General features: G+C 44.7%; 1 long non-coding RNA gene across 1 annotated transcript in view; it reads right to left on the bottom strand.

Annotated features, from left to right (window-relative positions):
• LOC109368297 overlaps positions 1 to 9138 on the bottom strand; it is an 11401-nt gene extending 2263 nt beyond the window's left edge. Inside the window, exons 1-3 of the long non-coding RNA XR_002116202.1 lie at positions 8552 to 9138; positions 4270 to 6105; positions 3802 to 3865 (exon numbers count right to left, since the gene is read on the bottom strand). This is a non-coding gene — a long non-coding RNA (uncharacterized LOC109368297). The remainder of the gene's footprint in view (positions 1 to 3801; positions 3866 to 4269; positions 6106 to 8551) is intronic.
• Positions 9139 to 9435: the final 297 nt, after the last annotated feature.

The raw sequence follows: 9435 nt of genomic DNA, 5'->3' as shown, positions 1-9435 counted from the left end.
TCTGGATGGGACATGTCATGAAGGGCATAATATTTTAACAAGCAGGGACATGAAAGTGTAAAGCTTGGTCAGACTAAGTCTACAGCTATTCTGTCACTTGAGGCTGTGAAGGGTTGTGTTAAGGACTATCGAGTGTGGGCTGTTATGGTTCTGGCTCTGCCACTGTCTTGAGAAAGCTTCCTCTTCCTTCTCCACGCACACACCCCACACGATATGCACTCCAGACTTTCTTCAGCAATTCTTTTTTTTAAATTGTGAGTTCTCAGATATCACATCCTTGGGAGAGGGAAGGAGGGTTAATTGCATTTCTTTAAAAATTAGGAAGTTAAGCTTATCTCTCTGCTGGCATATGGGAAGCTGTGCATCCTGGATGAGTGAGCTGATGTGAGATGGTTTCTAGGCAACTTCTGCAAGCCACATTGGAAGAAGAATATGAATCAAAATCAGAAACAAACTCAAACGGTCAACAAAACAAGCAGCAGCTATTCCAAACGAAGCCAGATTTGGCTGACTTGCAAGGTTCATGCAAGGTCTTCTGTGGAAATGTTAAAGAGAGAAAGACCGGTATCCCAGAGTCAGTGCCTGTAGTGAGCCACATGGTAAGTGTATTTGTGCAGATAATATACATAGCTTACATGTGATGAGAAGCCCATCATGCCACAATTGTGTGACTACATGACTCATCAGCAGCTGAAATACCACAACCCACATACTCCAGGAACACCAACCTGAGGACACTTGAGGGCTGAGGTGATGTGATTGACTCCTGCTCTTTTAGAATAGTATAATAGAAACATAAAGGTTGGAAAAGCCCTCTAAGATCACCTAGTCTAACCACCAGCCCATCCCCAACATGCCCACTAATCATGACCCTCAGTTCCAGATCCACACATTTCCTGAGCACCAACATCAACTAAAAGGATCAACAACCAGGCCTCCAAAGCAGTTTAATTACAAACCACATTTTTCTTGCATTAAGAGACATATGGCTCTTGAGTGTAAGACTTTTCTTTCCCAAGAAAGCAGGTTATCAGGAGTGACACTTAACAAATTTTGTTGTTAACATGAAGTCAGAGCAAATCAAAGTTATGGTCAGAAAACAAAAATCTCTAAGCCTAACTGAAGCCTTTCTCCCAGTTGTAAAGAAATAATCAACCAGCAGAACTCCTGGGCTTTCTTCCAATGCTAAGTGATGCCAAGACTCGACACTGGCTGGTTTGGTGAGCAGTGACAGGGGAGGCATCCACAGTGTAATTCAGTGACACATCCTCTCCACAGCCAGGCTCTTACCATTCTAGGGTTTGAGTCCTGGCAGCCACCTGCCACAGCTCAGCACTGGGACAGAAGTGCCTGTCCTGCTGAAAGTCAGCACCTTTTCCTCATCCTGACATGCTGCCTGATGCAGAACTGAAGGCCCAGATCAGTTTGCATAGCAGTACATACAGTCCCCCTTGCCTGTCTTGGCTGCTCCACCTGAGTACCGCAGGCTGGCCTGAAGTAACATTGGAAGATGCTCTTTGAGAAGCTCAACGGGAGGATGTTGGTTCTGCAAAACCAAACCCCAAGTCATTAGTGACTCAAACCTAGGACCCATCATAGCACTATGTCAATAATCTCCCAGGGAAAGGGGGTCTGAGTTCCAGCAAATACATGGCAATGTAGTAGTAAGTGTCTCAGCAGTGGTTAGGTGTGTTTCAGGGTCTTTTGATGGGTTTAGGAACTTAAAAGGCAGTCACCTGTGAAAAGCCTTTTCCATATTCTCCAGTAAACTACCCAGAGCTCTGTCATTTCTGTTCATGTGTGTGAGTTGAAAGGCAGTAAAAATGCAAAGTTGTTATGCACACATACTGAATATTCATATATAGAATCATGGAATCATAGAGTCATTAAAGAAGGAAAAGACCCCTAAGATCATTGAGTCCAAACACCAGCCCACCTCACTGACCATGCCCACTGACCACATCCCTCAGTACCACATCCACATGGTACCTGAACACCTCCAGGGACAGTGACTGCACCACCTCCCTGGGCAGCCTGTGCCACTGCCTCACTGCTCTTCTTGAGAAGTTTTGAGGCCATTCCCTCTCGTTCTATCTGGCAGTGACTTCAGTCAGAATCTTAAATTGAAGCATCAATGGTATCAGAATCAAACCAATTCTGCAGGCTCCTCTCACACATTATTTCAGTACAATCTTACAATGCCTTGCCTTTGCAGGTTGCTCTTGGTGGCATTTTTATGCAGGGTATCTGTGAGTAAACTATAGTAGGCAAAGGCTTGATTAGCTCCTAGAGCCTGGTGCCAAATGCCTGCAACAATTAACATTTCCACGTTAATTACCCATCTTTTCCATTGTTGCCTACTTCACTACAGCCCATTGCCAGAATTCTCTTTGTGGCTCTGGAAGAAGTGAGCAGCATGTCCCAATGAATTAGCAAGGAGGCCCTGGGGAGGTCACCACTGTCGTGCTGCTGTCTCCATGGGGAGATACAGATGAGCAGAAGTTCATGCCAAATGTCTCTGTGTGATTTCAGCAACTCAGTCTCCAAAGATCTGTGAAATGCTTCCAGCTAAGTCACAGATGGATGGCCACTCTGTCACCTTGGGGAGGTGCTGAGCTGCCCAGTATCATTTACGGAGGTACAGCAAGCTGCAAACAAGACACAAATTCCCATCACTGTAAGGATTGTTTCGATACCTGCCCCAGTGGTAATTTCAAACCAACATCAGAATCTCAAACAACTGGTTCGAATAAAGAATGGGGGTAGCTAACCAGCAGAAAAATTTGTTTCTTTTAGAATGTTCCATCTTCTTTTGTTATACATGGACTGTTTGGGAATAAATCTATAGAAATAATTTGAAATACTGCAGATTTACTGTGCTGCAACCTGAATCTTGACTCTATCAAGGAGGGACCACGAAGACCTCTATGGCCCAGCAATACTGGAGGCCTTAATGGTAATAATTTCTTGCCAACAGCATTTTGAAACCATCCAAAGACCTAAAAGAAGAGCTACTTGGAGTGGCACAGGAAACATTCTTGTCTGAAAGTCAATTGCTCCTCCCCAGTGTCCTACAGTTAATTCGTCACACAAAAGCAGTGTACCAAGAGCCAAAAGGCTCTTACTGCAAGTAGCATAGGAGCTTTATTCCTAAAATCCTCTAGTGAAGCAATTATATTAGTGTAACAGACCATGTCAAGACACAAAAACATTTCCTTTTTATTGTTGCTGTTGCCTTTCCTCTAGCTTTGCTCTGATGACTGATGCTCTAGTTGCACCCAGGAGGAGCACTACCATCCTACACTCAGCAGCATTAGTGCTGAGCTTTCTGAGAAGTGCTATCACTGTTTTTACAAAATCAGCAGTAGAGATCAAATTCTCTTCTCTTACATCCATCTACACACATAACCCTCTTGCAGGGGACAACAACAGAAATGTTGTCACTGGACAAGAGGTAATGACCTTAAGTTTTGCCATGGGAGTTCAGGTTGGGTATTAGAAAACATTTATTCTCAGAAAGAGCAGTGAGGCAGTGGCACAGGCTGCCTAGGGAGGTGGTGCAGTCACCGTCCCTGGAGGTGTTCAAGAACCATGTGGATGTGACACTGAGGGACGTGGTCAGTGGGCATGGTGGGAGTGGATGGACAGCTGGACTAGGTGATCTTAGAGGTCTTTTTCAACTTGAGTGATTCTGTGGTTCTATGAAAAATGCAATGTAAGAAGAGACCAGAAATTCAGTCATGAGCTATCTGGTGGTGAGGGAGTTGTCCCCTGGTATCTGTGCACAGTGTTCTTATTTACCTGGGATGGATGCCTGCTGTTTGGACCCCCTGGATTTCAAGTGGTGCATTGTGTAGTTTCTGATCTAAATGGAAGGAAAGAGCAGTTAGCTGCTTTTCCACACTGAAAACAAATAAGAGAAAAGTAGTTCTTACAAAAACACATGAGGAGGTACACTGGTAGGGTGTTTACCAGTCTTGCATCTGATTGATCAATCAAGGCTAAATCCAAAGGCAGAGGCTTAAAGAGTAACATAAGTAAGAGATTAGGGTCTGCACGTATAGCATCTAATGTTAGACACTAGCATAAAGACCCTGTATGAGCAATCTAGTAGTCTTCACCATTGGAAAGGAACAGGAGAGCTGTTTCCTCTCCACTGATAATGGAGGAAGCTCCTAGAGTGTCCAGTATTGGGAGGCTCTCAGCTGAATACTTGAGGGTGGATGTTGGGAACAGAGGCCATAATTAGTAGACTTGACTATAACATACAGGCTTGGTTTTCTGACGAGGCCTCACTGTTCCAGTGACAGTATCCAGCTGCTGTAGAGGCACAGAACCTCTCTCCAGCTCCCTTCTGCTCTGCATGGCGACTATCCACAGCAAGACAAGCTGCTCACCTGCAGGAGTGGAAGTAGGACAGGGCATCAGAGAGAACCGAGGCCCACCTCACCATGACAAGGCAGCTGTTGCCATTCGCTGGCTTTCAGATCGTGTGGTGAGCTTCTAACCAGCAAAGCCCTTCACAGTCAGTGATGCAGAAACACGAGGGCCACTGCCTCCTCCCTCTCAGAACTGTTACAGGTTCAATGCCTTACAGCTGTATGGATCACCCCTGCGTGCTGCTGCAGAGGAGATGACCGTGAGTTCATAAAGACACTCTGTGAAATGCAGAGGCTGGTCCTGTTGACACCTGTCCTTCCAAACCCTCACTCCCACTGCGCTTTTTTTGGGCATACTTAAAATTTCCTTTCATGTCATTGGCTATTTCTCCCTCCTCCCTCCCACAGGTTAGGTTAAAAGGGGCAGGAGGTCCTCTTCTGTATTGATTTGTTTTCCTGATCTTTCAGATTCACGCAGAGAAGATCAGCAAAATGGCACTGGAAAAGGGGCAGAACAAAAGCGCAGTGCTTGCTCTCATTTAAAGAAGTAAGACAAACACGAGACTTAGCATTGAGCAGAAAATAAACTATCCATGGGGGAAAAGAAAGAAACTGCCCCGACAGAGAAAGGACTGCAACACCAGCAGAGCAATCTGTCAACACGCAGTCAGCCTGCAAACAGCAGTTGGGAGCTCAACGGTTTTTTCTTCCTCTTCGCTTTTTTTTTTTTTAACAAAATCTAATTCAAATGGGTAAATCCTATTTCAAAATAAAAGGAAATCAGATAAATTACTTCTAATCCATGATGTGCACACCCTGCTATTAGCTGCTCCCACTGTGGTGCATTGCGTGCAGTGCTGCTATGAGTGAGGTGGGTTGGGTCAGACAGAAAGTGGACGCCCAGATTGCTGGAGCTCCCCTGACATTTCCTCCTGTGTGCATTGTGGTGGTGCAACCAAATTCTAAACTGGTTAATAACGTCTTTTTCTTGCTTAACTCCACCCATGTATTCAGTAAAGTCAGATACCCATCTTCCCTCCCATGCCTCATTGCACTGCTTTGCCTCGCTGTATTCCACGGGAAAAGCCATACATTGACTCCTATAAAGCTTTTACCGACCTTGTAGGGACTTGGTGAGGATTAATTAATTGCTTATTCAGAGCTTTTATATCCTGTGATTAAAAATAGTATAATCACAACAAAAACAGATTACACCATTATCAGAATCAGTTATTGAAACCCAAGGTAAAAATAATACAAGTTTCCTACTAAAAAAATTCAACACGCATTCCAATCCCACCCCTGCTGAGAGACATAAGAAATGAACCCAGGCTAACTTTTGTGGTGAAAACATTAGATCTCATTAAAGCCTGTATAACATCCTCTTTCATAATTACACTGAAACAAATTAGGACCAGTTTAATTCTGAAGAGAAGAATCCAAGGGATCCATCCATTTACGTGGCATTGCTAATCTACTTTCAATTCCCACGTTAGTTAATTCACATGAAGTCTTCCTCTGCGTGAGCAAATCCTTCCTCTGAAGCAACACCTCCCATTGCAGATGCTCACCGGGCAGCTCCCATCATCTCTGTAACCCTGTGGATTTATGTGGCTGGACATAGGTGGTGGTTTCTGCAAAGCCTCACACATCTGGGATTCAGCATCCTGTATCCAGTTTTTGCACCATGAACACGTGCAGGCCTTCAGCACCTTCAGGATGTGCCCTAAACAAGAAAACAACCTTGGTTTTGTATACAGTTAAACCCAGATTGCCACCACGGATTCATGTAAGATAAAGGGAGATTTTCTATGCCACTGATGCATTTTGAAGCTAAGGCAGATCCATTCAGTGCAAAGCAAACCTTTGCAGATACGTCAGCATACCTTGCACAAGCTGCAGATTCAGAATCTGTTAATTTTGGGGGATGGGCAGCAAGCTGTGTACAGTTCTGAACATGTGTTATCCGAGCTCCTGAAGCACCCAGCTAGCAAGATGACAGGAGAACAAACATTTTGCAATGAAATTTATTTTAACTGCGAGACCAAGGGGTCACTTGTGCCTCTCCCTTTAGCCTTAAGGATACTAAAGGTATAACTAATGCCATTTTCATAGCAATGGCTACAGAAATGAGGAGCTTTGTCTTTTATATACTTGTGCTCATTTTCAATGTCCTGCTAAGCTACTCTACCATGAAACAGAGGAGCCTGTTTTGGTGAGACCATGACGCTGTATAATCCCTTTTATGGGTTGTATGGCCTGTTACCTCAAATGTTAACCTAGATATCACCAGAGAAGAGATAAATCCCATAAAAATCTGGCTCTGTAAACTCAACCCATGTTCGTGGCACAAAACTGAAGCTGGGTGGGAAGGCCTTTGGTGTGCTGTCTAGTACTCCACTTGGCACAGCTCAGTAATGAACTTAGAGTATCTGATTTAGAGGCAAGTGTACATAAAGCATAAATTCATGCGCCAAGCTAGATGTCAGGATGGCAATGTTTCTTTTTTTGTGATTTTTTAACAAATCAGTAAAAGCAGTTTTGCATGGTTCGTGCCTGCAGTGTCTGCGTGACAGATCAAAACAAAAGAATTTGCTCCTTTTCCCCCCCAAAAAAGGAAGACAACTACAGCATTCTCCTGCTTGGCTTCTCTAAGTCGTCCACTGTGTTGTCCTGTGTTTGTATGGAGGCAAGTTTTATGCAGCTCTCCATTGGTTTAAAGGCTGCACGGCAGATAAATTAGGTAAGAATGGTAAAATGGGGATTCTCCATGCTGCGGTGGCTGCAGCTCCCCCAAAGCAAGGAAAGATGTATTCCCTGCAGGAATGAACCCTCTCTTCCTGCCAAGACCATGGCATCTGCTGCACTAGACCAGAAGTGTTTGCCCACACCCTGGAGGACAGCACACCTGCTTTGTTGGGGACGTGAGCCCTTTACTTAGGTCTGACCCTCATCTGCTCAAAAGTCCCACTGCCTCCAAGCAGCTTGGGCTCACACTGTTAATCCTTCTGTGCATTCAGGAGCACAGAGCTCAGTGAATTGCACTCCTTCTGAAATCCCTAGCTAGTGGACTAGAGTATGATCTGCCCTGAGCTCCTGGATGGAGTATTTTTTTTCAGGTCTCCAAAGTCCTTAGCAAATTTAAACCTGCTCAGATTCCTTTTCATTCTTTCTTTTTTTTTTTTTTAAGGGTGGAACTTTGCTGCTGTTTGCCTCTTTTTTTATCTTTGGTAATGGGTCGTTTCTGAATAGCTGATTACAGCATCGATTCCTTCTCTCTGCCACACAGAGTGAATATAAAGTCTTCAATAATACACTAAGACTTCGCTGCTGCCCTATGCTGGAATTCACTCTTTAGCTCTATTCTGCTAAATAGAATCACAGAATGGCCTGCGTTGAAAAGGAGCAGAATGATCATCTAGTTTTCAACCCCCCTGCCACGGGCAGGGTCGCCAACCACTATGCAAACACTGTTTGCTGTTTGTTGGCCTTTGGTCAAAAGAAGCAACAAGTGAGCACAATAAAATTAAGAGATGGGAGAAGAGAGTTCCTTTGGATGTGAAAGTGCAGCGACTAGCAGTTTTAAACCCTCCCTCCACTGCCTCAACCTTCCCAACCTGCACCCCCTCCTGCCTTCCAGGACATCAGCCATCCTGGAGGAGGGCAGAAGCCAAATGAACAGCAGCTGTTAAACTTTTGCAAGCGCTCCAAGGACAATCTGCTCCATTCCAGACCACTTGGGGGAAAAAAAGACCCTTACATTTTTCAAGCATACATTATGTTTTTAAAAGACCACACACAGTTCAGAGCTTTGAAATGATACTGTGGGATTCTGAAGATATTTTCTGGCCATAATGATTGATGGTGCTGCATCAGAGCCCTCTTTGAAGAAATGAGGTGAAGCCAAATGGCTTTGGCAGGAAGGGGAATGGCCATCCAACGATATGTCCAGACAGCAGGGCTGAAGCAAAGACCCAGCCATCACTGCCAGATGTTACAAATACCGAAATTACAACCGGGTTAAAAAAAGATTACCTTATCAACTAAGTGTGCAAAGGTGCCTACTGGACACCAAGAGCATAGTTCCCCCAGCTCTCCATGCCCAGCTGAAGAACAACCCACACAGATTTTCAGTAGAGATACCATTGAGATTTGATTGCGGAATTACTCACCAGCTTAAGCCAGAACACGAGCAGCTGTCAGTGTGACACTAAGCTCCCAGCACTGGTGAAGACCCTGTGCTTACGTGCCCTGATGAGAAGTGATAACTTCTTAAAGCACAGCCCCTTTCAAACAGTGTCTGAAAATTTGAGTTCTTGCTCAAGAAATCCACTGACCCACCTCTGCATCTAAATAACCTGACATAAGAGATTCTTTCTGCAGCTAGAGACATTTTTTCCCAGTAAATGTTCCCTCCCTAATATCCTATGCAAGCAGAGTTTAATGCCAATCCCATGCAGCACCTGCAAGCCATCTGGAAGATAAACAGTGACACGAATGCAAGCAGCCCACCCTGAAGTATGACGAGGGAGGATTATCTGAGCTGCAAGGCAGAGCACAGCTCTCAGCACCATCCTTTCAGCATTGTCCCTGAGCCATAATTCTTCTCCCAGCCCCGAGCCTTCCCTAGCACCAAGCCAGTCTTATTCCACTCATGTCTGCACAGCCATAAGGCCAGGAGCACGTTCTTACTGCTGGTGGAAACGCTGAGGGGATTTTCCTACTTTCTGAAGCACTACAGTGGCATTTTACCAAACCTATGTCAGGGTCATTTTATTTGCTAGTTTATTTGCTAGCAAAGAAAAAAAAAAAAAGAAGTACTCATTGAATTCAGTGAGATTGGGCTTTGGCAGCATTTCTTCCAGTACACTAAATGTCACCACAGAGGGCAATGGCACAGACTGGTCTAAAACATGCGCAGGGACCCCAGGGACACAGGTGGCAGCTCAGCCCTGGTTCTGAGCTCCTTCCTGCTCTGCTGTGCATCTTGGAGGCTTAATGAGCACTTATCAATTCAGCAACTTATTTTTTTGTTTTATTTGGTTAAATTACACTG

The sequence above is a fragment of the Meleagris gallopavo genome, chromosome 6 (assembly GCF_000146605.3).
Source record: "Meleagris gallopavo isolate NT-WF06-2002-E0010 breed Aviagen turkey brand Nicholas breeding stock chromosome 6, Turkey_5.1, whole genome shotgun sequence".
Classification (NCBI taxonomy): Eukaryota; Metazoa; Chordata; class Aves; order Galliformes; family Phasianidae; genus Meleagris; species Meleagris gallopavo.
This window is presented reverse-complemented; position numbering and strand designations above follow the sequence as displayed.